Raw genomic sequence first — 25,342 nt, forward strand, 5'->3', positions numbered from 1 at the left:
GTTTTCTGCACGTAGCGCATGTCATGCGTACGCGTCAATCACGCGTACGCGTCAATCACGCGTACGCGTCAATAATCTTCTTTGTGTGTCACGCGTACGCGTCAGGTACGTGCACGCGTCGCTCCTCACTGGTCATCTCCTTTAATTCTTGTGCTCCTTCCATTTGTGCAAGCTTCCTCTCCATCCTCTAAGCCATTCCTGCCCTATATAGCCTTCTTCTATTTTTCTGCGGAAACTCTATCAAATTCAACCAAATGCTACCTAAAATAAACAGAATTGCACACGACTCAAAGTAGCATTCATAGTGGTTAAAAGATAATTAATTCTTGATTAAACACAATAAAATTAAATGCAAATTCACTAGGAAAAGATAGGAAAGATGCTCATGCATCAATGGCTGACCAACTTCCTCCCATATAATCCGAACTTCTTCGGATGGTAACGGAGCTACAACAAGTTAATTAGCATATGGCGGAAGAAAAACCAACGAATGGAAAAATAGTCGAGTTAACTAATTCTTGGTTTGAAAATAATGACAATGAGCAACCAAAAGACGATGAAGAAAATTCTGATCCAACACACATCTCAGAAACTCAACAACCAAAGGGAGATTAGCAAAACAATGATGATAATGGATTGGACAACGCTGTTGGACCACTCACGGCCGACGTCATGAATTTCAAACTACCTAGGAACTTCGCACAACCAATAACTCTGGCTCCCTACAATGGCATAGGAATTCCGAAAAAAACACGTCAAGAAGTTTAAATCTACCATTCATCTTTGCTTGTAGGTTCAATCTTACGCTTCCAGGAGTTCTCTAAGCAATTCGAAGATTAGTTCGCTGTATTTTCCTTCTATCTACATGATTCCGCCTATTTGAACAATATCAAGTAAACACAGCATGAGAGTTTAAGGGAGTATGTCACCTATTGCTCGGATTGTTGTATGGTTTAGAATTTCACTATTGAATTCTCGTTGCAAGTATAGTTCTAAACCAAAAAACAATCCTCACATGCAAAAAATTGGCTGTCACAAGTACAAACCCTAATAAAAATTAACCGAAGTATTTAAACCTCGGGTCGTCTCACAAGAAATTGCAATGAAGTGATCAATTATTGGCTATGTAGGAATAAGGGGGTTTGATTTGGTAATTAGCAAGAAAAATAAATGACAAGAAAGTAAAATGTCAAGAACAAATAAAATAAAGGAAAAGTACTCTTGGCTAGACATAGGTAATTGAGATCACCATCCTTGTCTACAAACCATACATTGATAATTATGAGAGGCCAACCTATTAAGTCTACCTCCAAAAGCTTTAAGTACGTAATATCTACTCCTAAGCTTGAAGTACGTCAAATAGGCTTGATCACATCAATCCATAAGTCCTAACCTAGCTACTAATTAACTTAGTAGTAGGCTAGAGTCAATGGTTATCAAATTGACCACTAAGGGTTCTCAAATCATCAATTCAATGAGACCCAATGATTCAAGGTCACCCAATTCCCTTAGCCTAGGCCAAGAGTAAAGGAAACTACTCAAAAACTAATGGAAACATTTTATCAAACACCTAGTGTGCAAGAAAAGTAAACATCACAAAATGTAAGAATTAAAGAAGCCCACAACTAACATAAGCAAGAAATCAATAATAACAATCAAGATCAACATAAAAGGGACATGGAAACATAAAATTACATTAAAAGAAATCAAGATCTAACAATGGTTCATCAACAATAAAGAGAGCAAAATAAGAAATGACAAGTAAAACTAGAAGAACAAAGATGTAATAACAAGAAATTAAAAGGGAAGACTAAATCAAAACAAGAATTGAAGATTGGATTTAAGAAAATTAAACCTAAACTACCCTAAATTCTAGAGAGAAGGGAGAGCTTCTCTCTCTAGAATTCTAACCTACAACATGATGCAAAACTCCAACTATGACTACTTGGTTCATTCCCCTTCAATCCTTGGGTTCAATAGCATCAGAAATGAGTTGGATTGGGCCCAAAATGCTTCAGAAATTGCTGGCCTCGTTTTGCCCAAAATGGTCCACGCTGGTCCTGCAATGCATGCGCGTGATGCACGTGTACGCATCCTTAAACGCCGAGCAACTATGACAAATTTTTATCATTTTGAAGCCTCGGATGTTAACTTTCCAACGCAACTAGAACCGCCTCATTTGGACCTCTGTAGCTCAAGTTATGATCGATTGAGTGCAAAGAGTTCAGGATTGACAGCTTTGCGATTCCTTCATTTCTTCATGAGTTCTCCCACTTTACATGCTTTTCTCTTCATTTCTTCCATCCAATACTTGCCTTATGAACCTAAAATCACTCAACAAACACATCAAGGCATCGAATGGAATTTAAAGTGAATTAAAATCACCAATTTAAGGGCCTAAAAAGCATGTTGTCACACCTAAGCACAAATTAAGGGAGAATTACAAAACCATGCTATTTCATTGAATAAATGTGAGAAAAGTTGATAAAATCTCCTAAATTAAGCACAAGATAAACCACAAAATTGGGGTTTATCAAACCTCCTCACACTTAAACCAAGCATGTCCTCATGCTAAGAATAAAGAAGGACAAGAAAAGGGGTATGAACATTTATTCAATGCAAATAAACTATATGCACCTATCTGTATGAATGCAACTAAATGCAAAATGATTCTACCTACTTGGTCAAAAGCAAATCAATCTCCAAGAGCATGTATGAACAAGTAGGGCTAATATCATATGATGATTCATGAATCCTACTAATTCAAATATCAAAATGAAGTTCAAATAGACTTGCAAGAAGAAAGCACATGAAAGCCGGGAACAAGGAATTGAGCATCGAACCCTCACCGGAAGTGTATCCGCTCTAGTCGCTCTAGTGTATAGGGTCAATCACTCAATTCTCTTCTAATCATGCTTTCCATGATTTATTTTTCATCTTACAATCAACAATTATTCAATGCATGCATACATTCATCATGATGACTTATTCATAGGTTGTAATGGGGCTAGGGTAAAGGTAGGGATGTATATGGTCAAGTGAGCTTGAAATTTGAATCTTTGATTAACCTAAGCTCTCACTAAACACATATGACAAACTATACAATTCTAACCCAATAACTAGCTACCCATGATTCCTAATTTTTCCACATACTCATGCATTCTCTTTAATTCACATTCCATATGCATTGTTATTATTATTTACTTTGGGGCATTTTTGTCCCCTTTTTATTGCATTTTTTTCTATATATTTTTGTTTTTTTTATTTTTTCTATTTTTTTCTACATTTTTTTTCACACATTTTTTTTTCAAAAGTATATACAAATGTATCAATGCATGTGGTTTTACATATTTAATGCATAAGCATGTACCCAATTCCCAAAAATCTTCAACAAAAATACAAAAATACACTTTTATCTCAACCAATGTCCCAAATTTCCCATACCCAAATGATACACACCCTCACTAGCCTAAGCTAATCAAAGATCCAAATTAAGGACGTTTATTATTTTTCACTTAGGGGTAATGATGTGCTACAATTAAGAACAAAAGGGATTAAATAGGCTCAAAATTGGCTAACAATTATTTGATAAAAGGTAGGCTATTTGGGTAAGTGAGCTAAATGAAATGATAGCCTCAATCATATAAATGCATGTATACATGGAACAATGGACATATAGAATCAAACAAATCAAAAATTACAATCATAGAAAGAGAATAATGCACACAAGAATAAAAATAAGTGGTTATATGATGTAACCACACAATTAGGCTCAGAACTCACATACTTGTGTTCTTAGCTCAAAAACCATGTTCCAAAATACATTCTTCAAGCAAGTTCAACACAAAAAATTTTCCAAATTGGTAGGGTGCCCTAAAAACAGTTTCTTGGAAAAGAAATCATCACCCTAATGATGCGTGAGCATCTTATCTACCTTTTCCTTGTGAATTTGCACTTGAATTGTTAAGTTTTGTCAAGAATTAATACATTTTAGCCACTATGAATGCTACTTTGAGTTGTGTGCAATTTTGTTTATTTCAGGTAGCATTTTGGACGGATTTCGTGGAATTTAAGCAAAGGCTAGAGAATGGATAAAACGAAGAATTATTGCTGACCACTCCACGCTGAACTTGGGATTTTTCTAGTTCAACGTGGAACTAATCCTCAATCCAGGCAATTCGACCTTCTCCACTCCAAGTTCAGCGTGGAATTCAATCACAAGGGAGGAAGCACGCATGTCCCCACGCTGAACTTGGGAATTTCCAAGTTCAGCGTGGGCTAAAAAGGACTCAAACAAAACGCCACTACCTCCTCCACGCTGAACTTGGGAATTTCCAAGTTCAGCATGGATCCTAATAATACTAGTGGTCCCCAATCTTTTTCCAAGGGCTACACGCAGAATTTAATTAATTTTTTATTAAAATTTATTATTTTTATAATTAGGAAAAGATATTATTTTAGTTTTAGGAAATATATTTTACATTAATTAGGATTAGATATAAAAGGGAAAAGAATCAGCCCTTCGGGCTCCTCTCTCTTCTCTTCGACCTCATTCCGCAATTGACAATTTTATGAATCCTAGTTTTTCTCTCTGAACCATGAACAACTAAACCTCCACTGTTAAGGTTAGGAGCTCTGACTATTGTATGGATTGATACTATTATTTTTCTATTTTAATTCATGTACTGATTTTTAATTCAAGAATTATTTTCGTTCTTTATCTTATGAATTTGGGTGGAACAGAAGTATGACCCTTGTTCTAATTGAGTTCTTGTATAACTTGGAAAAGCTATTTACTTGAACAATAGCTTGAAAACATATTCTCCTAAATTTCTAATTATCTGTACTTAACAGGATACGTGACATATAATCCTCTTATATTTGGGTAATTAGGATTTCTGTGTCATATAAACTAGAATTGAACTTCACCCTCTAATTGGAATTAAGTGACCAAGGAATTGGCGGTTGATGAATTTTAGAGGAGACTAAAAAGGTCTAAGGAATTAGGGTTTAGTCACATATATTTTGCCATGAATTAAATCTTGCATGATTAAAATAGTTAGTAAGAAAAATCAATCTGGAAAATAGATAACTCTGAAGCCTTAACTGTTTCTCCATATATTATTCACAACTTTGTTTACTGCTTGCTTTCTGATATTCTGAATTTATTGTTAATGCTTTTGAACCTTCAAACACCATTTTCTGTTTGTCTGACTAAGCCAATCACTCAATCATTGTTGCTTGATCCATCAATCCTCGTGGGATCGACCCTCACTCACCTGAGATATTACTTGGTATGACCCGGTCACTTGCCGATTAGTTTGTGGTTATAAATTTTGCACCAAGTTTTTGGCGCCGTTGTCGAGGATTGATTGTGATTGACAACTACTAGTTGTTTGATTGCTTAGATTAGGCGCTTTAGTTTTAATTTTAATTAAACTTTGCTTTAGTATTTTCGAAAAAAAATATATAATAGCACTAATATTTTTCCTTAATTTCTGAAATTAAGTTTGGTGTTACCTAGTTATTTTTATTTTAATTTTCATGTTTATTTTTTTTAATTTTTGAAGATTTTCGGCTTTAATCATATAGTAGTTTTTTTATTTTATTTCTTTTACACAGGTTACCTCAATGAGAATTCTCTGCACTCTGACGTAGAGATTCCCATTTTTTTCTTATTTTCTGTTTGTTTATGAATAGGAACAGAGACAAGGAGCCTCTTTTAGACTTTGATCCTGAACCTGAAAGGACTTTGAGGCGGCGTTTGCAACAAGCAAGACTTTACAAGGCTGCAGAGTCCACTATGGATCATAATAATGCTGTTAATGCCAACGTGGCAAATCCAATTGGGAATGAAGAACCCAGAAGAATGCTTGGCTCATACACTGCTCCCAATGCAGATCTTTATGGGAAAAGTATTGTGGTGTCGCCTATAGCTGCAAACAACTTTGAACTGAAACCACAGCTAGTTACTCTTGTGCAACAAAATTGTCAGTATCATGGACTTCCTCAAGAAGACCCAAATCAGTTTATTTCTAATTTTCTGCAGATTTGTGACACTGTGAAGACCAATGGAGTGAACCTTGAGGTGTACAAACTCATGCTATTCCCATTTGCTGTTAGGGATAGAGCAAAACTGTGGTTAGATTCTCAACCCAAGGAGAGTCTGGATACTTGGGATAAGGTTGTCACTGGATTTCTGACTAAATTTTTCCCACCACAAAAGCTTACTAAGCTAAGGGTGGAGGTTCAAACTTTCAGACAGAAAGAGGGTGAGACCCTTTATGAAGCCTGGGAGAGATTCAAACTACTGACTAGGCAATGCCCTCCGGACATGTTCTCTAGATGGACTCAGTTGGATATCTTTTATGAGGGCTTATGTGAGATGTCCAAGATGCGCTTGGATAATTCTGCAGGTGGTTCTTTGCACATGAAGAAGACACAAGAGGAGACTATTGAGCTTATTGAGTTGGTTGCTAACAACCAATACTTATATTCCTCCAACAGAAATCCCTTGCACTCTGAAACTTCTCAGAAGAGAGACGTGTTAGAAGTGGAAGCTGTTAATGCTCTTCTTGCTCAGAACAAGCTTTTATCTTAGCAAATAAATCTGATTACTTAACGGTTGAGTGGAATGCAAGTTTCAGCTATCAACACTCAGAATGCGCCCCAAGAAGCCTCTTATGACATGACAGGTAATTTTATGCAAAATGAAAATTATAAGTATGCTCAATTTTCTTCTGAACAGGTCAATTACATGGGGAGTACTCCTAGAAATTCCAATAATTATCCCTATTCTAAGACCTACAGTCAGGGGTGGAGAAATCACCCAAATTTTGGGTGGAGAGACCAACCTCAGAGGCCACAGAATTTTAATAATAATTCTCAGGGTGGTTTTCAACTGAATAGTTTTAATAACCACCAGTTTCAGTCATCTCAGCAAGCAACTTCTCAGCCCCAGAAGAACAATGATTTGGAAGTAATATTGGCAACTTTTAGATAGGAAACCAGAGCATCAATCAAGAACTTAGAGATTCAGATGGGTCAATTAGCCACAAAAGTTAATGAAATTGATCAGAGGACCACTAATAGCCTTCCTGGTAACACAATTCCAAATCCAAGAGAGGAATGCAAGGCTATCACCTTGATAAGTGGACAAGTGGCAAGTACAGAAGCACAAGTTAATGAGGAGCTAGTTGAAAAAGTAGCTCCAGAGGAGAAGAAGGAAGAAGTAGAGCACGTCCGTCCAAAGCGTGCAGACAACCATTCCCAGACTCTCTTGACACTTATCCTACATTACCAAAGGCTCCTGAGTACAAGCCTAAAATGCCATATCCTCAGAGACTTCAAAAGGAGACCACGGACAAGTAGTTTTCAAAGTTCTTGGAAGTCTTCAGAAAATTACAAATAAATATTCCTTTTACTGAGGTTTTGGAGCAAATACCTCTCTATGTCAAATTCATGAAGGAGTTGTTGTCAAAGAAGAAGCCTTTAAAGGGAGATGAGACAGTGGTCCTGACTAAGGAATGTAGTGCCATCATTCAGAATAACTTGCCAAGGATGGGGGCCAAGATTATGGAAAAGGGGTAGGTGAAGTAAGAAGAAAAGGAAAAGGAATCAGTAGGGGCTAGGGACCAACAATCAAGGGATTGGGTGCAGATTTGATGGGGTTTCAATAAGTATATATCACGTTGACTGAATCCACGCTGAACTTGGTGGATTTCAAGTTCAGCGCCAACACCCCCGAATGCAATCTCTTTGTACGCATGCATCCACGCTGAACTTGGGAAATTCTATGTTCAGAATGGAGTCTGGCTTTGATTCACGTTAATTACGTCGTTCTCCACGCTGAACTTGGAAAATTCCAAGTTCAGCGTGGGCCTTCATCAAAGACACACCAATTACGTTGTTTGCCACACTGAACTTGGGATTTTCCAAGTTCAGCATGGACTTCGCAGAGGCTCCCTTCCAGTTTTCACGCACATGCCACGCTGAACTTGGAAAATTCCAAGTTCAGCGTGGAAATAGCAGACTCAACCTTCTCCAGAGTGTTCCAAAATATTTTTAAGTGTCTGGTTCCTGTTGTAAAAATTCTGCATGATCAAAACACAAGTAAAACAAAGGAAAACAGTAAAAACTCAATAAAAATCAAACAAATAATATAATCAATGCAACAGAAGAATAACTAAGGATACGAAATTATCGGGTTGCCTCCCGACAAGCGCTTCTTTACCGTCACTAGCTTGACGGTCAGCTCCTCTAAGGAGGAGGATCATAAGGGCTCAACTCTTCACTCCTCACTGTGAATTTCTTTCCTGTGTCCCCATAATGTAGCTCAATATGTTCCAGAGAGAGGATTCTGTTTACTCAATAAGTCCACACTGGATTGCTAGTCAACACCACCTTCATTCCTGGGGAGAAACCTTCAGTGTGATCTTTTTGTTTCTCCATCCCCTGGGTACTTTCTTCTTTTTGGGGACCTCCTCCTTGGTGGATGATGCATTCCCGACACCAAACTTAGGTTTGATGTTAGGAGGAATTTTATTGGTTGTCACCAAAGGAGGTTTGAGCTGCAAATTCTGCTGTGCATCATCAGGGGTTTCTTGAAGGTTTGGATCAATAAGCTCAGTATGCATGCACCTCTCTTCTTCACCTGCTGAATGTATATCCTTGAAGACATAAAAGACTAGTTGCTCATTATGCACTCTAAGCACTAATTCACCTTCTTCTACATCAATTAGAGCTCTCCCAGTGGCTAGGAATGGTCTTCCTAGAATTATAGAGGCATTCTCATCCTCCCCTGTGTCAAGAATCACAAAATATGCTCGAAGGAAGAACTTACCCACTTTGACCAAGATATTCTCCACTAGTCCATAGGCAGGCCATAGAGATTTGTCTGCCATTTGTAATGCTATCCTTGTGGGTTGTGCCTCTTGGATTTTCAACTTCTTCATCACAGATAAGGGAATTAGATTTATGCTTGCCCCCAAATCACATAGGACTTTCTCAAAGGTGGTGCTCCCAATGGTACATAGAATTTGAAAGCTCCCTGGATCCAGCATCTTCCTTGGCAAGTTATTCTGAATGATGGCACTACATTCTTTAGTCAAGACCACTGTCTCACCTAACCAAGTTGTCCTAACATAAAAAGAAATGATAGAATATATACAAATTATAACTAACATGCAACCTATCATGCAATGCAACAACTAACTAACAAAGAAATTAAGAAAAAAAATTTTGGTGTTGAGAAAGGAAGTTGTTACCCATGGAGATCGGTCGGACGACCTCCCCACACTTAAAAATTTGCACCATCCTCGGTGCATGCAAAGAAGAGCAAGGTGGACGGGTTGCTATAACTTGTTGAGCTTCTTCAAAAGGTTATGCGGATGACTTGTTTGTTGCCTCCATTTAGAAGCTTTTCCTTTTCCTCTTGGTGGCCATCCTAAAAGGAAAGAAAAAGAAGGAAAATTAAGCCTACAACAAATATATCAAAGCAATAGAACATAGACGGGGGCTAATGCCAAATAAGAGTAAGGTTCTCACTACATGTTAGCTACGCATGTGAGTGGGAAAGCAATATAAGCTAAGGCATATCACTACACTTGATGCAAGAGTAAAGTCAAAGCATGAAGAGCATGTTGATGAAGTTCAAACAGAAATTGACACAAACAAGATTAGGGATAAGCATGAGAGTATTTGGCCCTATCCTAACACAATGACAATAATGTACAAAAACAAGGGATCACGAGTTAGGAAGGACCAAAGCACTAATCTTATGTGTAGAGCAAATATTACAATTAATGCCAAACAAGTCACGAAGCACCAAGATTTACCAAGAAATTCTCAACAATTAAGTAAAAGAATTCAACACCATTATTAAAATAAGAAATTTAGAAAAGAAACTAAAAACAAGTTATAAGAACAAAATTAAAATTCAATGGATGATAATATGCAAATGCAACATATGAAAGAAAATGAAAATTAAGAAAAAAAATGAGAAGTGGAAAATTGAAAAGAGAGGAAGAGAGAAAGTAAGAAAGGAAGAAGAAAGAAGAAAGAAAGAAGAAAGAAAAGAGGAGAAGAATGGAATAGAAAACATGGGAGAAACAGGGGAAAACAGGGCGCGGAAGGCAACGCGTAAGCGTCGCCCACGCGTGTGCGTGGGTGGCAGGGTAGACAAGCGACCCGTAGGTGTCATGCACACGTATGCGTATATGGAGAGAGTGTGAACCGACGCGTCCACGTGATACACGGGTACGCGTGGGATGAGAATTTTGCCTAAGGCACAATTCTGGCACTAAGTTGGCATAACTCTCGGGAAAAAGTATGGGCGCTGTACTGACGCATCGATGCGTACGCGTGGTGTATGCATACGCGTGTCTGCCCCCTTTTTTTTTTTTTAAAAAAACTTAGAACAAAAATAGGGCACTCTTCTAATCTACAAGCATTCTAAAAGAATCAAAAATCAAATTTAACAACAAGTCTTTTTAGTTTTTGAAAAATTTTCAAATACAAAACAAACAAAACTTACACCTCAAGCAAAATACAATTTAACAACAACTACTCTAATCAAAACATGAATTTAACAAGCAACCTATCAATAAAAGAAAAATGTATAAGAGTATAGAAAATAAGAAAAACTATCTACAATGGCAACTCAATTCATTCATTTATTATATCTACAAGAGAATGGAAAGAGTTTACCATGGTGGGTTGCCTCCCACATAGCACTTTTTTTTAAGTCCTTAAGTTGGACATTTGGTAGAATCCTTGCTATGGTGGCTTATGCTTGAACTCTTCCTTGAATCCCCACTAATGCTTGCATTTCCAATAGCCTCTGGGATCCCAAATTGGGCGCACAAGGCCTTCAAGTAAGCTTAAGTAAATGACAAGGCCTCAAGAGTTTTGATTGTTGAAATGAATTCTGGGGTCCCAAACCTTGTTCTTGCACCCATCGTCTTGTTGACTACCATAGTTAAATCTGGGTGACAAGGCTTGTGAATTCTCAATTAAACATCCAAACATTCTCCTAGACTCATGCAGTTTGGTTCTACACCAACCATTGGTATTAAACTTTGAGCATGCTACCCTCATGATTTTAGAGTGATGTTTCCAACCACTAACCATCTCCCTTTTGCTCCTAAAGCCACAAAGAACTCTAAGTTGCCCATCCGTCTCAAGCAAACCATATTCAAGTGGGATAATAAAGCATAGAGATGAGAGATTTACGCACTTGAATGAAAGAATAGATGGTGATGGTTTGGGGAGAGGTGTTTCCAATAATCTTGTAAGCTCTACTCCGTTGTGTTCTTCCTTGTAAACTTTCACCTCTAGGCAAGTTTCTTCACATTCAACCCCTTCCTCTTGGTAGCTTTCTTCCAATTCAATTTCTTTTTCATCGCTTACCAAGGGTATGGGAGGTGAAGTATCTTCTTCTTTAATCTCCATGTCAAGCCCAATGGGGGAAGATTCAATTGTACATAAGAATTCCTTAATGATTGAATCCATCTCTTGGTTAACCTCTTCAAAGTCTTTAACCATGATATGTCTTGGAGGTTGTACACCCTCCTCAACATCAATGTCAAGCTTCTTGGAAGAGGGCTCTATGATTCCACATCCCCATGGATTTCCAACATCTCCTAGGTCTTCAACCACTTCTTCTGGCCCAATTTCATCAACTTCCTCCCCTTGTGACAATTCTTGCTTCCACTCCTCTTCTACACCTTGAAGCTCTAAACTCACTCCCTCATTATGCTCCTTGATTGCTTCTCCACATCCAACAATGGGAGTGCCTTGATTGTGTAAGCTTAGGCAGGAGGAGACCATGTTGCGAACGGCTTCTGCCACAGTGGCAATCTTGGCTTCTAACTCCTTGAACTCCTTTTGCATCTCTCCTTGCCTTTGGAGGTAGGAGCTAATAAATCCTTGGAGATAGTCATCCCTTGGAGGTAGTGGGAGAAGAGAGGATTCATTGTATGGGAGGGAGGATTCATATTTAGAAGTTGGTTCATCTTGGTAAGGGTATGGAGGTGGTGTATATTGAGGTGGTTCTTGAGAGTAATTGTATTGGAATGGTGGTGGTTCCATGTATGGTTCATATGGCTCATAAGGTTGTTGGTATAGTGGATAAGGATTAGGGTCATAATGAGGTGTTTGGTGGTAGGGGGCTTGTGAGTAAGGTGGTTCAAAATTAGGTTGAGGGGGTGGTTCATAGGCATGTGGTGGTGGTTGTTGACAACTACAATAAGGATCACCACATCCATTAGATTGATATGCATTAGGGGTGGAATTATACCTATAAAGAACCGGAGGTTGTTGTTGCCAAGAAGGTTGATCAATCCCTTGAGGCTCCTCCCATATTTGATTGTTCCATCCTTGATGCATGTTACCATTGTAGTTCCCATTCCCTACAACATAATTTGAGCCAAACTCATAGCCAAAGTAAGGATGAGAATTCATAATATCAAATAAAAAAAATCCACAAAGAATAAGCAACAAGTCCAAGGCCTAACAAAAACTAACAAATAAGAAAAAGACAAACATATTCACATATTCACAATAGCCAATAACATAGCACCATTGCAATTCCCCGGCAACGACGCCATTTTAATGCTCGGATTGTTGTATGGTTTAGAATTTCACTATTGAATTCTCGTTGCAAGTATAGTTCTAAACCAACAAACAATCCTCACGTGCAAAAATTTGGTTGTTACAAGTACAAACCCCAATAAACCCCAATAAAAATTAACCGAAGTATTTAAACCTCGGGTCGTCTCACAAGGAATTGCAATGAAGTGATCAATTATTGGCTATGAAGGAATGAGGGGGTTTGATTTGGTAATTAGGAAGAAAAATAAATGACAAGAAAGTAAAATGTCAAGAACTAATAAAATAAAGGAAAAGTACTCTTGGCTAGACATAGATAATTGAGATCACCATCCTTGTCTACAAACCATACATTGATAATTATGAGAGGCCAACCTATTAAGTCTACCTCCAAAAGCTTTAAGTACGTAATATCTACTCCTAAGCTTGAAGTACGTAAAATAGGCTTGATCACATCAATCCACAAGTCGTAACCTAGCTACTAATTAACTTAGTAGTAGGCTAGAGTCAATGGTTATCAAATTGACCACTAAGGGTTCTCAAATCACCAATTCAATGAGACCCAATGACTCAAGGTCACCCAATTCCCTTAGCCTAGGCCAAGAGTAAAGGAAACTACTCAAAAACTAATGGAAACATTTTATCAAACACCTAGTGTGCAAGAAAAGTAAACATCACAAAATGCAAGAATTAAAGAAACTCACAACTAACATAAGCAAGAAATCAATAATAACAATCAAGATCAATATAAAAGGGACATGGAAACATAAAATTGCATTAAAAGAAATCAAGATCCAACAATGGTTCATCAACATTAAAGAGAGCAAAATAAGAAATGACAAGTAAAACTAGAAGAACAAAGATGTAATAACAAGAAATTAAAAGGGAAGACTAAATCAAAACTAGAATCGAAGATTGGATTTAAGAAAATTAAACCTATACTACCCTAAATTCTAGAGAGAAGGGAGAGCTTCTCTCTCTAGAATTCTAACCTACAACATGATGCAAAACTCCAACTATGATTACTTGGTTCATTCTCCCTTCAATATTTGGGTTCAATAGCACCAGAAATGAGTTGGATTGAGCCCAAAATGATTCAGAAATCGCTGGCCACGTTATGCCCAAAATGGTCCACGCTGGTCCTGCGATGCGTGCGCGTGATGCACGTGTACGTGTCTCTAAACGCTAGGCAACTATGACAAATTTTATATCATTTTGAAGCCCCAGATGTTAACTTTTCAACGCAACTAAAACCTCATTTGAACCTTTGTAGCTCAAGTTATGATCGATCGAGTGTGAAGAGGTCAGGATTGATGGCTTTGCGATTCCTTCATTTCTTCATGAGTTCTCCCACTTTTCACGCTTTTCTCTTCATTTCTTCCATCCAATACTTGCCTTATGAACATAAAATCACTCAACAAACACATCAAGGCATCGAATGGAATTTAAAGTGAATTAAAATCACCAATTTAAGGGCCTAAAAAGCATGTTTTCACACCTAAGCACAAATTAAGGGAGAATTACAAAACCATGCTATTTCATTAAATAAATGTGAGAAAAGTTGATAAAATCTCCTAAATTAAGCATAAGATAAACCACAAAATTGGGGTTTATCAAACCTCCCCACACTTAAACCAAGCATGTCCTCATGTTAAGAATAAAGAAGGACAAGAAAAGGGGTATGAACATTTATTCAATGCAAATAAACTATATGCACCTATCTATATGAATGCAACTAAATGCAAAATGATTCTACCTACTTGGTCAAAATCAAATCAATCTCCAAGAGCATGTATGAACAAGTAGGGCTAAGATCATATGATGATTCATGAATCCTATCAATTCAAATATCAAAATGAAGTTCAAATAGACTTGCAAGAAGAAAGCTCATGAAAGCCGGGAACAAGAAATTGAGCATTGAACCCTCACCGGAAGTGTATCTGCTCTAGTCGCTCTGCTGTATAGGGTCGATGGTGCACGAAATTACAATCACACTTTTGTAACTCCGCACAACTAACCAGCAAGTGCACTGGGTCGTCCAAGTAATACCTTACGTGAGTAAGGGTCGATCCCACGGAGATTTTCGGCTTGAAGCAAGCTATGGTTATCTTGTAACTCTTAGTCAGGATATCAGTAATTCTCAGATTTAATTGTAAAAAGTAAAAGAACATGAAATAAATACTTGTTATGCAGTAATGGAGAACATGTTGAGGCTTTGGAGATGCTTTGTCTTCTGAACCTCTGCTTTCCTACTGTCTTCTTCTTCATGCATGCAAGACTCCTTCCATGGCAAGCTTTATGTTGGGCATAATCGTTGTCAATAGCTACATCCCGTCCTCTCAGTGAAAATGTTCCAAATGCGCTGTCACCGCACGGCTAATCATCTGTCGGTTCTCGATCATGTCGGAATAGGATCCATTGATCCTTTTGCGTCTGTCACTACGCCCAACACTCGCGAGTTTAAAGCTCATCACAGTCATCCCTTCTCAGATCCTACTCAGAATACCACAGACAAGGTTTAGACGTTCCGGATCTCAGGAATGACCGTCAATGATTCTAGCTTATACCACGAAGACTCTGATTTGAATCATGAGGCCAAGAGATATGCATTCAATCTAAGGTAGAACGGAGGTGGTTGTCACGCACGCGTTCATAGGTGAGAATGATGATGAGTGTCACGGATCATCACATTCATCAAGTTGAAGTGCGAATGAATATCTTAGAATGGAAGCAAGCGTAATAGAATGGAAAACAGTAGTAATTGCATTAATTCATGAAGAATAGCAGAGCTCCTCACCCCCAACAATGGGGTTTAGAGACTCATGCCGTAGAGAATATAATAAGAAACGTGTAAAGTGTCATGAGGTACAATATGAATCACTGAAAGTAGTATTTATAGTAAACTAGTGACCTAGGCTTACAGAAAATGAGTAAGCTAGGGTGTTTATTGTAAAATTCCACTTCCGGGGCCCACTTGGTGTGTGCTTGGGCTGAGCATTGAAGCTTTCAGGTGTAGAGACATTTCCTGGAGTTAAACGCCAGCTTTTATGCCAGTTTGGGCGTTTAACTCCAGCTTTTGTGCCAGTTCTGGAGTTAAACGCTAGAATTCTTGAACTGACTTGGAATGCCTGTTTGGGCCATCAAATATCGAGCAAAGTATGAACTATTATATATTGCTGGAAAGCCCAGGATGTCTACTTTCCAACGCAATTAAGAGCGCACCAATTGGGCTTCTGTAGCTCTAGAAAATCCACTTTGAGTGCAGGGAGGTCAGAATCCAACAGCATCTGCAGTCCTTTTTCAGCCTCTGAATCAGATTTTTGCTCAGGTCCCTCAATTTCATCCAGAAAATACCTGAAATCACAGAAAAACACACAAACTCATAGTAAATTCCAGAAAAGTGTTTTTTATTTAAAAACTAATAAAAACATAATAAAAACTAACTAAAATATACTAAAAACATACTAAAAACAATGCCAAAAAGCGTATAAATTATCCTCTCATCAGCGTATAAATTTTCTCTTCTAATCATGCTTTCTATGATTTATTTTTCATCTAACAATCAACAATTATTCAATGCATGTATACATTCATCATGAGGCATAAGAGGAAGCGCTACTCCACAAAAGAAATTGGCAAAAGGAGCTAGCCAAGTTTCGAACCCATGCTGGCAAGGAAGGAGCGCTACAACTCTTCACAAAGGAAATGCACAAAATGGATTTAGCAGGGTTCGAAGTGGGAATCCTCTCCACAAGCAAAGGGCGCTGAGTTAACTTCTTTCACTGAGCACCATACATTGCAAGATTTGCTCCAAAAATTGGCTCAGCAAGGATTCGAAAAGGGAGCTTCTCACCAAATCCAAAGGGCGTTGAGTTAAGATTTCTAACTGAGCGCTATGAAGGCACACAAGGAAGCTTGGCACGAGACAAAACAAGCCTGGAACAAGACATGGGGCGCTCAGTTACCTTACTTAACTGAGCGCTTCCCTGGAGCCATGCACGAGACGAACCTGGGCCAAGGATTGAGCGCTCCATTGGTGAAGCTAACCGAGCGGTTCCCTGGAGGTGCACCATGGTTCCAATTTTAATTCAAAAAACAATTTGGATCTAATTCTTCACCAACTTGAAAAGCCCACTCCAAATTCTGAAGATCAAAGATAGAAAGGGTATAAATAGGACTTAGTTTGATTTAGAGAGGACCTTTACTTTTACTTTTGAACCTTCTTTTATTTTTAGTGTTATTTTTAGCTCACTTTTACATTTTAGCTTGGAATTGGGGAATTGGGATTAAGAGCTGAGTTCTCTCCTCTTTGTTCTTACTTTTGCATTACTTACTTTTGGTTTCTGAATTTCGGATTGAGATTAAAGGAATTCTGTTTCAATCTTTGATCTGCAATTCCTCTTTGTTTTCTTTTGCATAATTCTAAGGATTGGGAATTTGATTGAGCTTTCTGTCTTCATTTTCATTTCTTCTGCAACTCTTGCTATCTGTTCTTGGAATTTGAATTGAGATTGAAGAGCTTCACTGATTCTAAGTTTGAGAATCATCTTTTACCTCTCTTCTCAATTGTTCTAAGAATTGGATATAAGTTTTCTTTATTGTTCCATTTACATTTCTTCTGCAAATTGTTTTTTGCTTGATCAAGGAAGAAATTGAGATCTAGACCTGTTTTCTAGTCTCATTGAGCCCCTGAGTTCTTGAATTTCTTTCCTAACTTTTACAATTGAGCTGAGTTTACTTTCTGTCTTATTCTTCAAGAAATTTTCCATTTCCATTTAGATCTACTGCACTTACTTCATCTTCTTTACTTTCTATTATTAAATTCTGCATCCCAGTACCCCACATTCCTTTACTATTCAAGTAATTTACATTTCTTGCACTCTAAGCTTCAGCTATTTACATTTCTTACAATTTAAGTTTCAGTCATTTACATTACTTGCACTTTAAGTTTCAAGCAATTTAATCTTCTGCACTTTAGTTTTCTGTCAATTCTCCCTCTCCCTTTTAGTTTCATGTAATTTAGCTTCTGTTGGTTACAATTCACTCAAATCATCAATTGTTTGCTTAACTAAACTAATCATCTAACTAAAATTGCTCAATCCATCAATCCCTGTGGGATCGACCTCACTCATGTGAGTAATTACTACTTGATGCGACCGGTACACTTGCCGGTGAGTTTAGGTGTTGGAATTTCATTTCCATCCCATCAAGTTTTTGGCGCTGTTGCCGGGGATTGATCTAGATTGACAATGATTAAGTAAGGTGATGGTCTAGATTAAGCACTTTTTCTTTATTTTTGTTTACTTTCTTTGTTTTTAACAAGCACATTAACTGTTTGAATTTTTGCTTAAGCTAACACTAACTTTGCTCTATTAGTAGAGTGAATTATTTTCTGGTTCTATGTCTGTTTGTTTCTTGCTTTTGTATGACAGAGGCAAGGAGAGAGATCCCTACCTTCTGTGAGGCTGATGAAAGAACTCTCCGAAGGATAAGAAGAGAAGCAAGAGGGAATAGAATTGTTGGAGAAGAAGAACCTTTTGAAGAAGAATTTCAAGAAATGGAGGAACATTCAACAAATCCAACAAATCCAACAGTGGGAGTGGCCAACAACAATGGTCAACCCCAATGGAGAGTATTGGCTTCATATACATTTGCTAATCCAAGGCATTGTGGGAGTAGCATCCTTACCCCAAATGTCAATGCAAATAACTTTGAATTGAAGCCCCAACTCATCACCTTTGTACAAAACAATTACTCATATGGAGGAAGCCCTTTAGAGGATCCAAACCAACACTTATCCACCTTTCTGAGGATTTGTGACACAGTGAAGTCCAATGGTGTTCATCCAGACATATACAAATTGTTGCTGTTTTCATTCTCATTGAGGGACAAAGCTGCTCAATGGCTTGAAGCCTTCCCACAAGGAAGCATCACTAGCTGGGAGGATCTAGTGAACAAGTTCTTAGCCAAGTTCTACCCACCTCAAAGGATTATTAGATTAAAGACAGAGGTACAAACCTTCACACAAATGCATGCAAAATATCTCTATGAGGCATGGGAGAGATACAAGGCCCTGATTAGAAAATGTCCCCCTGAAATGTTCAATGAATGGGACATCCTTTAAAACTTCTATGAAGGATTAACTTTGAAGGCTCAAGAAGCACTAGATCACTCAGCAGGAGGCTCATTGTAATTAATGAAGACAACAGAGGAGGCTCAAAACCTCATTGATATGGTGGCAAACAATCAATACTTCTTTTCTCATCAAAGGCAATGCCAACCAGCTCAAAGAAAGGGAGTACTAGAGTTGGAAGGAGTGGATACAATCCTAGCTCAACACAAGGTGATGCAGTAGCAAATCCAGCAACAATTTGAGCAAATGGCTAAGAGGATTGATAGCCTCCAAGTTGCAGTAGTGAATACAAGCCAACCATCACCCACATGGGGGCAAAATGAAGAAAACCAGGAAGATCAACAGCAGGAACAAATTCAATATGTGCACAACCAAGACTCTGGCAAAAATGAAGTTTATGGTGACACCTACAATCCATCCTGGAAGAACCATCCAAATCTCAGATGGGGAGATAACCACAATCAAAACCAGCAGCCATAGCAAAGAAATTCAAACCAAAACAACTCAAGAAACAACCAGAACCACAACCAGGAAAACACTAACCCCAATCCATATAGAAAACCCCAAAACAACTACCCAAATTCCAGCTACTATCCATCCAATAACCCAACCACTAACCAAAACACCTATCATCCACCTTCAAATCTCACAACCAGCCACAAACATCACAAGACATTCAGAGGATATCCAACTTGGAGATATGGATGGAAAAGATGATGAAGCACCAAGAGATAACAAGCAAGAATCAAGAAGCTTCAATAAGAAACTTAGAAAGGCAAATTGGACAATTGTCCAAGCAAGCTGTGATTGAAAAGCCAACAAGCTCACTCCCAAGTGACACAATTCCAAATCCCAAGGAAGAATGCAAGGCTATACAACTAAGGAGTGGGAAAACTTTGGTGAATGACAAAGAAGATAATAAGAAGCCGAAGAACAATGACAAAGCTAGCAGCAAGCATGATGAAGCCAGCAACAAGGAAGAAGCTGTACTAAGCAAACAAGCTCAAGAGAAGCTTGAAGAGAAAGATGACCAGCCACAAAATCTAAGGAAAGAGAAGCAAGTAATGGAAGAACCATCTCAAGGACAGAAGCAAGTGGAGAAAGCTCTCACACCTCCCTTGCCATATCCTCAAAGGTTCAATAAGGAAACCAAGGATCAACACTTCCCCAAGTTCCTTGAAGTCTTCAAGAAGTTGGAGATTAATATCCCCCTGGCTGAAGTATTAGAGCAGATGCCTCTATATGTAAAATTCTTGAAAGAGCTCATTAACAAAAAGAGAAGCTGGCATGAGAAGGAGACCATTATGCTCACTGAAGAATTCAGTGTTGTGATCCAAAAGGGTATTCCACCAAAGCTTAAAGATCCAGGGAGCTTTGTGGTTTCATGCACCATAGGCAAGATGACATTAGAGAACGCTCTCTGCGATCTAGGTGCCAATATCAACTTGATGCCCCTCTCAATGATGAGAAAGCATGTCATAGAAGAAATCAAACCTACCAGGATGTCACTGGTGATGGCCGATAGATCAATCAAGACACCCAATAGAGTTGTGGAAAATCTCTTAGTAAAGGTTGGAGAGTTTATCTTTCCTGCAGACTTTGTGATCTTGGACACAGAAGAGGAAGGAAATAACTCAATTATCTTGGGAAGACCATTTCTAGCTACAGCAAGAGCTACTATTGATGTAGAAAAGGGAGAAATGACCTTCAGGGTGCACAATGAGCAAATGATCATCAATGTTTTCAAATCAATGCAACATCCCCCTGAGCAAGAGAACTACATGAAGGTGGATATGATAGAAAGTCTGGTAGAAGAGATGTTAGAAGCTAATTGTCATGAGCAACAGAAAGAAGAAGTGGAGGAGGAGTTACTGGAAGATGACAACCAGGAGGAACAAGGAGAGAAAATAGTAGAGATCTCCATTGAAGACAAGGAAAAGGAGACGCCAAAATAGGAGTTGAAGCCTCTTCCTCCTCACCTCAAATACGTGTTTCTTGGAGAAGCAGACGCCCTACCAGTAACCATAAACTCCTCATTGAACATGGAAGAAGAAACAAAGTTGATTGAAGTGTTAAGAGCTTACAAGACAGCCTTGGGTTGGACAATTGAGGATATCAAAGGCATCAGCCCTGCCATTTGTATGCATAAAATTCTGTTGGAGGAAGAATTAAAACCTATAGTTCAACCCCAAAGAAGGCTCAACCCAGCCATGAAGGAGGTGGTTCAAAAAGAAGTCATGAAGCTATGGAATGCCGGGATAATCTTTCCAATCTATGACAGCTCATGGGTGAGTCCGGTTCAAGTTGTACCAAAAAAAGGAGGAATGACAGTCATCACCAATGAGAAGAATGAGTTAATCCCCACCAGAACAGTGACTGGATAGAGGATGTGCATAGATTATAGAAGATTGAATGATGCTACAAGGAAAGATCATTTTCCTCTCCCATTCATTGACCAGATGCTGGAAAGATTGGCCGACCATGCCTATTATTGCTTCTTGGATGGGTACTCTGGATACAATCAAATAGTGGTGGATCCCAAGGATCAAGAAAAGACTTCCTTCACATGTCCATTTGGAGTTTTTGCCTAGAGAAGGATGCCATTTGGGCTATGCAATGCCCCAGCCACCTTTCAAAGGTGTATGCTTTTCATTTTCTCTGATATGGTAGAAAAGTTTTTAGAAGTCTTCATGGATGACTTTTCTATCTTTGGCAATTCATTTAACACTTGCTTGCATCATTTAACTCTTGTTTTGAAAAGATGCCAAGAAACTAACCTGGTATTGAATTGAGAGAAATGCCATTTCATGGTTCCTGAAGGGATAGTTCTTGGGGCATAAAGTGTCAAGCAAAGGTATAGAAGTTGATAAAGCTAAAATAGAAATCATTGAAAAGCTTCCTATACCTATTAATGTGAAAGCAGTAAGGAGTTTTCTTGGGCATGCTGGCTTTTACAGGAGGTTCATCAAAGATTTTTCAAAAATAGCAAAACCATTGAGCAATTTGCTAATGATTGATAGCCCTTTCATTTTTTATGACAGTTGCAAGCATGCCTTTGAAGCTTTAAAGAGAAAACTCATTACAGCACCAATTATCACACCCCCTGATTGGAAACTACCTTTTGAACTTATGTGTGATGCAGGTGACTTTGTAATTGGTGCTGTGTTGGGGCAAAAGAAAGACAAGCTGCACCATGTCATATATTATGCTAGCAAGGTGTTAAATGAAACACAGAAAAATTATACCACCACTGAGAAAGAGCTTTTTGGAATTGTATATGCATTTGATAAGTTTAGACAATACTTGATTGGTTAAAAGGTTACAGTATATACTGACCATGCTGCTTGACGAACTAATTTTCTATCGGTAAAGAATTTTATAAAAATAATCGCGTTGTAAGTATAGTTTCTAAACCAACAGAGAATCCTTTCGTACAAAAGTTTTGGTTGTCACAAGTAACAAAACCCAATAAAATTTATAACCGAAGTATTTAAACCTCGGGTCGTATCTCAAGGAATTGCAGGGAAGTATGATTTATTATTGGTTATGGAAAAAGGTACGTTTTTGGGTTTTTGAAATAGAGAACAAATAATTTAAATGGCAAGAAAAATAAATTAATAATCATAAAGAAAACTATTGGCAAGGTATAAGAACTGGAAATCCTATCCTAGTTATCCTTATCAGGTGTGATGAGAATTGTTTATCGCTCCCACTTAGTTAACCCTTACTAAATAAAGGAAAGTCAAGTGGACCAATCAATTTGATCCTTAAGTCCTAGTCAACTTCTGTGGAAAGACTAGCTTTAGAGTGATCCAAATCAATCAGCGAGAATTCCAATTTTCAATCAACTGCTGAGTCTGATAACTCAAGTGTTACCAATTACTTAACCAAAACCAAAGGGAGAAAAATCTAAATTAAATTGAAAGCATCATAAATAGAATAAAACAATCATAAATCTGAAATACCTCAAATTATATTAAATAGAATATTCAAATCTAACATGGAAAGATTCATAAGCCAATTTGGCAACATAAGTAATTAACAAGTAAAAGCATTAGAGTAACTAAAAGTAAAAGAGAAACATAAAATTAAAGTTGGGAACATTGAACCTGGATTGAAGAAATAACCATAAACTAAGAGAAATCCTAATTCTAAAACCTAAGAGAGAGGAGAGAACCTCTCTCTCTAGAGAAATACATCTAAAACTTAAAATTATGAATAATGAATCTTGTATGAATTGTCCACATGGATTCCCCCATTCTCTGGCTTCTATTATGTGTTTTTGGGCTTGGATTTGGGCTGAAAAAGGACCCAGAAATCGTTGGGGGAGACTTCTGCAATTTTCTGCATGTGGTGTCCGACACGCGTGCGCGTGGGTCACGTGTTCGCGTCATTTGGAGTTTTTCCGTGTCACGCGTACGTGTCAGTCACGCGTACGCTGATGCCAGGGCATTTTGACCAGTTTCACTGACCTTTTGTTTACTGTTTTAGGGTAGTTTCATGCATTTTCTTAGTAAATAAGCAAGTTTTGGGTAGAAATACACTTACATCTTGTTTCAAGCAAACATTGTGAACTTTACATGATTTCATGAGAATTATGCATGAATTGAATGAAAAATTGGATAATGCATGATCTCATGACTTGGAATAGAGCTTTGATGCACTTTATTTGCTTGATTTCAGGACAAAGGAAGCAAGGAAGAGCCACGTTAGTAGCCACGTTAGTCTAATTAACGTGACCACCAACGTGGAATGGGCATAAGCTTGTGGCGTTAATGAGAAAAGTGATCGCCAATAACGCCTTCAAAAGCCATCATAGCCCACGTTAGTTGCCACGTTAGTTACATTAACGTGGGAGCTAACGTGGAAAGAAAAGAGGAGCTCCAACGTTAGTGGTAAAAGTGAACACCACTAACGTTCCAAAAGGCCATACATAAGCCACATTAAGAGCCACGTTAATCTAATTAACGTGAACTCTAACGTGGGAGGAGGAAGAAATTGCCAACGTTAGTGACACTCACCTTTGTCACTAACGTTGGACTAGGCCAACGTTGCCCACGTTAGTGGTCACGTTAAGACCACTAATGTGAAGGGTAACGTGGATCAAGGAGTGATAGGCCAACGTTAGTGACACTCACCTTTGTCACTAACGTTGGAGATGGCAATTACCACCATGTTAGTGGCCACGTTAATCTAATTAACGTGAACTCTAACGTGGGAAGGAGGGGCGTTTGGAGCATTAGTGACAAAGGTAAGTGTCACTAACGCTCTCGAATCTTAGGCATGCCTACGTTAAGGGTCACGTTAGTTATACTAACGTGAACTTTAACGCGGGGAAAAGAGGCAATTAGCAACGTTATTGGAAAAGGTGAATGCCAATAACGTTTGCAAAGGACCAAGAGGCAATGTTAGTGGTCACGTTAGTGCCACTAATGTTAAAGTTAACGTGGATCGTTTTTGGTTTGGAACGTTAGTAAAAAAGGTGATCGTCACTAACGTTCTCGAACCCACATTTTCACTTAACGTTAACACAACTAACGTCCTAACTAACGTCCATGCCTAACTCACACTTTTTCTGCAAGCAAAGCTGAGCCCATTGAAGATTGTAACTGCTTCAACTAAAGACCGAAGGCCCATATCCAGGACTTGAAGAGCCAACTAGAAGATCAGAAGAGTAGTATATATAGGAGTAGTTTTGAACTAGTAAGGGAGCTTTTGGGCATTTTGGGAGAACTACACTCTGTATATTTTACTTTCTCTATAATTTCTAGTTAATTGAACAATGCATTCTTCTTTATCTTCTTCCATTTCCAGAGCTATGAACAACTAAACTCCTTTTCATCGGGTTAGGGAGCTCTGTTATAGTTTGATGGATCAATAATAGTTTTCATTATTCTTCTTCTTTCTTTTCTCTTGATTTTACTAGAAGGCTTTCAATCTTTATCCAATTGGGTAGTTGTCTTGGAAAAGAAGCTATTCATACTTGGATCTCTTCGGAACCTTGGAAGAGGAATGAAGAGATCATGCTAGAAATGCTTTCTCATGTTGGACCAAATTGGGGTTTGGATGGATATAGTGACATATAATCCTACCAACACTTTGATTTGGGAATACATGTGGTATAATCAGTGACCATACTTCATCTCTTCTCATGAGCAATTAGACCAAGGAATTGGCTATTGATCAAGATTTGAGAGATTGAATTACCAAGGAATTGGAATCCAATGACTTAAGATTGGCAAGGAGATCAATGAATACATTGATTGAGGAAGAGATGAGAATGAACTTGATCCGGAGAATACAACATCTCCTGAGCCCAATGAATCCCCCATTTCTGATCTTACCCATTCTCTTTACTTTCTGCCAATTACTTTTATGTTCATTTCCCCAAACCCCCGTTTAAGATTCTGCAATTTACTTTCCGTCATTTACATTCTGCCATTTACTTCCAGCAATTACACTTTCTGTTATTTACTTCCCGCCATTTACTTTTCTGCAAATCTCAACTCAATTTCTGCTTAGCTCAACTAGAACATTCCTCTGATTAAAGTTGCTTGACCAATCAATCCCTGTGGGATTCGACCTTACTCTATTGTGAGT

At 38.2% G+C, this 25,342-nt stretch overlaps 1 non-coding gene across 1 annotated transcript; it reads right to left on the bottom strand.

The window, feature by feature from the left end:
* Nucleotides 1-6,233: 6,233 nt before the first annotated feature.
* Nucleotides 6,234-6,339, bottom strand: LOC148555124 (small nucleolar RNA R71). Its single transcript, XR_015888309.1, has one exon. It is a non-coding gene; the product is annotated as a small nucleolar RNA R71 (small nucleolar RNA).
* Between the last annotated feature and the right edge of the window lie 19,003 nt (nt 6,340-25,342).

This window comes from Arachis ipaensis, chromosome B6 (genome assembly GCF_059453495.1).
Source record: "Arachis ipaensis isolate K30076 ecotype BB chromosome B6, ASM5945349v1, whole genome shotgun sequence".
In the NCBI taxonomy this organism is placed as follows: domain Eukaryota; kingdom Viridiplantae; phylum Streptophyta; class Magnoliopsida; order Fabales; family Fabaceae; genus Arachis; species Arachis ipaensis.